Source organism: Sciurus carolinensis, chromosome 8, assembly GCF_902686445.1.
Source record: "Sciurus carolinensis chromosome 8, mSciCar1.2, whole genome shotgun sequence".
NCBI lineage: Eukaryota > Metazoa > Chordata > Mammalia > Rodentia > Sciuridae > Sciurus > Sciurus carolinensis.
The window spans coordinates 141,521,709-141,527,950 of record NC_062220.1 but is presented as its reverse complement, the minus strand read 5'-3'; positions in this window follow the sequence as shown (position 1 = coordinate 141,527,950).

Below are 6,242 nucleotides of genomic sequence, written 5' to 3'. Positions count from 1 at the left end.
CAAGGCAGGAGCTACTGGGTGCACCTGTGACCAGGGAGCAGAGCCCTGTTCAGGAGGGGAAGGCTGGTGCCTGAGCTGCCCCCTCCGGGCACTAGGGGGCACTGCAGCTCCACCAATGCTGTGAGGCCCAGGCTGTGCTCTGGCCAGCGTCCCTGCTCCCAGGCTGTTCAGCTGGAGTGACTGTGACCGTCCTGTCTCCTGGGCCCCTTCACAACCATTAGAGCCCATTAAAACTAATGATCTCATGATGCGTATTTCACCGTTTCAGGGTGATCTGAAGTGATGGTTTTGCCTCAGAGGCAACAGCATGACCCGCCCCTGCACATTTTCAGACCCGGAGAACTCACTGCGATGGTCGAGTCACTGGAGACTGACGTCTCTCAGGTGATCAGCCCCAAATCAGTTTACGAATGATCAGTGATAGGTAGTTCTATGGGGTTCTCCTCTCCCCGGATCTCATGCACAGCGCTCCACCCGGGCGGGGAGGTTAGTTCCGTAAAGAAATCCGAGTGCCCACATTATTTACCTGGTGCACTGGGAGGGCGTTTGCCAAGAGAGGAGCTAAACCAGAAGGTTCCCACCCCATTAGTTCAATGTGTTCGTCCCGCACAGCACCCTTCAATCACTCCAAATGGGGCCATTGAAAGCACCCCCAATTTCAGCTTTGAAGTTGCTACATATTGACAAGTAACAACCACCCGTGGGCCTGACTTTCTCCTTGATGTGGGCAAGTCAGCAAATGGCCATGAACGCCGCTCCCTCAGTGGCCACGGAGCTCTCTCCAGGGTGGGGTGGCTCTCTCTGCAGCGTCTGTCCCATGAACTCTTTTTCTTTCTTTTTTTTTCTTTTTTTCCGGACAAGCATAAGGGAGCTACTTTCTCAATGATAACAGCAGGATGTGTGCATCTGATCACAAGATCTATGCAGTGGGTAATTCACTTTCTGACAAAGGCCTCTGTAATCCAAGTGCTCAGCCCCTCAGGTCCATTAGAAAATTTGATTTTGAATGGACAGAAGAAATCAAGCCATTTGGTGCTCAGCTCATAGGAGTAAATTGACCCTTTTGACTGATGTCAGATGTGGACTCTCGATGGGAGGGCGGCTCGGATGGAGACGTGTCCATGTGCTCCCAGGCGCGTGACCCCGTCCTGGAAGGGTGGGCCTCTGACTTTTCTGGGAATCTGACTCCTGGCTGGCGACCCCTCTTTGTCCCCACTGTGTGCTGACCACCACTGCAGGGTGTCCTCTCCATCACGATGGAGGTTGGCCCTCCAAACGGGCAGGCCCCACTGTTGAGAGCACAATGACATGCTGTCCGTGGGTCCAGCCTGGACTTCTGTGCCGGCTGCCCACCATCTCCTTTTCCACGTCCCTGAAACCAGCAGCAGCTGGTGCGTGTAGACGGGGCAGGGAGAGAGGAGGTCTTTGGGCAGAAAGACCACAAAGCGGAGGATGAAGCAGAGCGGGCTTTGTGCGCCGGGCCGAGCAAAGACTCAGCCTTGCGACGAGGTCAGGCTGCTCTGCCCGCTCAGTGGCGTCTCTGGGGCTGCCTGCCAGCCCAGCGGCTGCCCCACCTAGAGGGCACCAGAGGCCTGGGCAGGTGGCCCTGGGGACAGCAGAAGCAGGGCCTCTGGTGGGGAGTCTGCCGGGGGCGTGTTCCGGCTGCCTCCCGGGCAGGACTGGAACTTGGCCTTTCAGGGACCTTCTGAAATGTGAGTCAGCCCCCGACACCTGCTTGGAGCGTCCCTCTGGCTCCTGAGCCTTCTGCCTGCTGCCAAGAGCCCGGTTCCCCTGACACACACACCGCCTGGCCTGCCACCCGCCTGGCTCCCTGGGCGACAGCCCCGCGGTCCTCCCGAGGCTCCAGGTTTTGTCGTAGCTCACGTGATGTACTTTGAAGGCCCCAAGAGATGGCGCGAGCTCTTGGTGTCCCAGTCCTTCACTCCGTGCCGACGGGGTAGCCGGAGCGCCTGGCAGGCTCGCAATCGGTGGGGCTGGTGGAGCCGTCAGGGCCACACAGACCACCCTCCTGTGGAGGCCGCCGGGGCCTCCCTTTCTCCCTCCACCGCCTGAGCCGGTCCTGGGAGAGGAGAGTGAGGGCTGTGGTTCATACCTCGTTCTGCCCCGCCCTGCTTCCTGGGCGGCGCTGAGGTGGGCAGGTGCGCGGGGTTAGGATGACTGGCTGTCGCCCCAACCTGCTAGCCCCACACGTCTTATTCCGTGCTCTCCTGAAGACCAGGGCAGAGGAGGTTCCTGCTGACTGAGGGACGCCTCCTCCTGTCACTCTGCCGCGCCGGGAGGCCCTGGCTTCTCCCTTATGGTGACTGCTGCCGTCAAAGGTGGACAGGAGAGCTCGGAGGGCCACCCTGGAGCACCCACTCCCTCTGCCTGCAAGCCACTACCTCCTCCCACCCACAGCTGGGCCACAGCCAAACCTATGACCCCTCGGTGCCAGGAAGGCCAGGGTGCAGCCTGGCCGTCCCTCACAGGCAGGTTCCAGGGAGCACACCCAGGCCTGCCCCAGCCTCCCAGGAGCCGCGAGTGAGAGCCCCAGGCGTGCTCCTCGCAGGCGGTGTGTCCTGACCTCCCGGGACGTCCTCGCCCCTGGCCGTTGAACACAGTGGCCCGATCCGCCAGAGGCAGAGGCGCAGGGGTGTCTGAGGAGGCCCGGGGAGAACGTCAAAGAAGACCACTCCAGCCTGCCGAGCCCTGGTCCACAGCCAGGCACAGGGCAGGGCAGCACCAGCCTGTTGACCTCTGTGGGGGACACTGCTTCTCCAGGGCCCCCTGGGGCCACCTGGGAAACTGCAAATAGTCTGGCACCTGGGCGGCAGGGAAGGTGGAAGAGTCCAAAGGCTGGTCTGGCTTAGGGTGTGAGGTTTGGGGACGACCCCACAAGAATTAATTTCCCGAGTGTGTCCTGCGTGGCCGGGCAGGGGCTCTGCGGGGCTGCAGGCCGAGGGTGCCTCCAGTCTACAGCAGCTGCGCCATCTTGAACATGTGGCCGCTCGGTGCCAGGCAGGGGCAGACACTCAGGTGGGCTTTCCACTGCCCCCCTTCACAGTGACCCCTGAACTTCCACTGGCGCTTGGTGGGCCAAGTGCAGTCGTTCCTGTGCTTGGGAGTAGAGGGCAGGTGCTAAGGGAAGACCCTCTGAGTCGTCCCTCGAGGGGCCGGGTGGGCTCCGGAGGTCCTGCCCCGACCTCGCTAGAAAGAGCGTGGGCTGTCTCTCCAGCTCCCGTCCACGGACATCCGTGTGCCGCTCCCGCCCTTGAAGCGGATGATTGACAGGCTCATCAAGTTCCTAGCCGTTTCGAGAGGTTGGGGACATTGAGAAGAAAGGGAATTTCAAGAAACTCCCTCCTGTACCTTCAGGGGGACTCAGCTGGCCACGCCCACTCATCCCAAGGTGTCCAAACTCTGTTTCTCATCACACAGACTCCTGGAGAGAGGGGAGGAGAGGGGCGCGCCTGGCCAGCAGAGACGGGCATTCCCCAGGCCTCAGGGACGCGCACGGCTGAGTCAGAGGGGACAGGGAAATGCTAAGCACGTGAACAATCAGTCCAATGCCAGTGCGTCCTAGCTGATGGCCAGCACGGGTAGAGTCTCCCTCTTGTTCAAAAAACAAGGATATTCACAATTGTTCAGCCATCATTCGCTGCGGCTTGGGCCTCTCCTGGGTGCAGTTGGGATTTGTTTACGCAGTGCTCCGCCTGTGAGCAGCTAGGAGCCCACCAGCCATGCCCCTGCCACTCTGAGTCCCAGCAGGGGTGCAGGGACAGAGGCTCCTGGCCACCTGCACCAGCTCCTGTGCAAAGTTGGTCTCTCCCGAAACTGCTATGGAGAATATTTTTATCTGATTGGAAAACAACAATAAAAACTGCCTGGTTGTAAAGGCCGAGTCCACACAGCACGAACAATTAGTGCTATTTAATTACCAACAAAATTAGGTTTACAAATTGATTTATGGCCCTGCTGATGAAATGCATATTCTTAGAAGAAAGCAAGTTTCTTGCAATTAATTTGAGCGAGACAAGGCAGGCGATTCTGTTGGGAAGTTGTCCCAGAGTCAGGGGCTAGAGCCAAGGACCTGTGCGCCTCAGAACTTCTCCAGGTCTTTCTAAGGAACTGCCTCACCCACAATTAGTTGTGCTAATTACCGAAAGAAGACGGGACATGCAAACCCGGACATGGTTCTGCAAGGAGTGGGGAGCAATTCTTATGTCTCATTTTAGCTACAGATCAGGTATCTGGAGTGGCAGCTTCCCAAAAAAGCTTCCGCACCAAAAAGTAGAGAAAACTTCTGTCTCGCCGACGATGCGTAATGAAGAAATAGTCTAACAGTTTAGGCAGTCTGACAGCTCGGAGTTAGAATCAGGCAGTCACTTTTTATCTTAAAGACATTGTGAAATCCTGTGTGGCGACAAAAGGCATGACTACAATTCAGGAAAGACAACAGTTTGCTGTATAAAAATATTGTTTTTAATAAAGCACAGGGACCCTTAACTTCTAATCAAAAAATTTGATAGACTTGGTTGCACAGTAGAACTGACTGGCAGTGGAAAATAAAGGACCTGGACCAGGCGCAAGAGGCACAGGCTCTCCACCTGGAACCCTGGGGAAACTATGCAAGGAGTGAGTCTCAGTCTCCCCAAGTCGATGAAGGAGGTGGGGAACCGACAGGGGTTCCCAGATCCCAGCCTCAGACAGGTGTCCACACTGCACAGACCCTCCAAGAGCACGGCCTTGAGTCGCCTGGGCCCCTGTGTCGGTGCTGGGGATGGGCCCAGCAGGTCCGGTTTTAACAAGCTGCTGCAGCTGGCTTCACATCAGAAACCACAAAACAGACAAGCTCTGAGGGTCTCTGAAGTATCGCGTCTCCAGAATTTTATCAGAGAAAGACAAAAAGAAAAAAGGAAGTTCAAGAACTAAACAAAAAAGACAGACAGACATTCAGAAAAATACGTGTAGGATAAGGAGCAATGCACAGCTCAAAAAGACACCCTCAGAAGGACAATCTTCTGTAGAGTGGCTCTGGATTCTCTGATCTTCCTGGAAACTCCCAAAGCTAAAAGCTCCTAAAGCTTTGGTATATTTTTGCAACTGAGGCAGGTAGAATCAAATGTCTGTTGCTTCCTTAGCCTGATGGTGGTGACTCTGTTCCTTCCTTTAATTTTTTATTTTTATCTTGAGACAGGTTCTCACTAAGTTGCCCAGGCTGGCCTCAGTCCTCCTGCCTCAGCCTCCTGAGTAGCTGGAGTCACTACTCTGCACCAGTGTCCGGCTGGGGTGACCCATTTTTCTTACTGAGGCAAATTCATCTGGTTTGACTTGGTTGCTGTTGGTTTACAAGTCTTTAGAGAGACACTGAGCTTTTCTTTGCCTCTCTCCGATTCCTGCTCTGGTTAATTCCAAGGCTCCCATGGAGCAGAGCAGTACTTGGGCTAGAAGTCATAAGGTGGTGCCTAGGGATCTTGGATGGGGTGTCTGAGTCACTTAGAAAGGGATCAGTGAACAACCATGTCTGTTCCCTCCTTGAGGCAATGTCCTCTCCACCTACGGATCTATTCCCTGTTCTCAATGGGCCAGCTTGGGAGTCAGGATGGAATTCTAGGGACACTGACTTGGAGTTCATTCCAGGATAGCGCTGAGGGTCAGCATAACCTCAGGGGTCACAGGGTTCCTCACTTAGAAGACACCCAGTGCTGGCGAGGGCTCCTCTGCAGACATCCACATGCACACGTCTGGAGAGGATCCACAGCTCCCCACAGGCGGGGGACCTTCTTGCAACCAGAGGTTCTGGACGGAGGAGGAGCAGAGGCCCTTCTTGACACCTCTCTGAGGAGGGGCAGCTCTCTCTGAGGCCTCCAGGCGGCGGGTGTCCACCACCTCCCAATAGCCCTTTCCTGTTTGCGCACGCAGTGAGGGTGACAGGGGGCGGGGGCGGGGACCAGGGGAGGTGGGACTGACTTTGCGGATTGGGGCTCACAGCTGTCACTCTGAAAGGGTGGGGCTTTTTAAAAAAAAGACAAATTTTCAAGGCAAAACCCCCAACACACACAGGGCACTGTCGCGATCGCCTGCGCTCCGGATGCAGTCTTTGTGGAGCGGGGCCACCGCGCCTGCTGGCGGGCGGCAGCTGCGGTGCACAGCCGCGTCCCCGAGCCAGCGGTTCCTCCTCCGCGCACATCTGGCGCGCCTCCCCCGGTCGCCGGCTGGAGCCTTGCGTCTGCGGAGTCGGC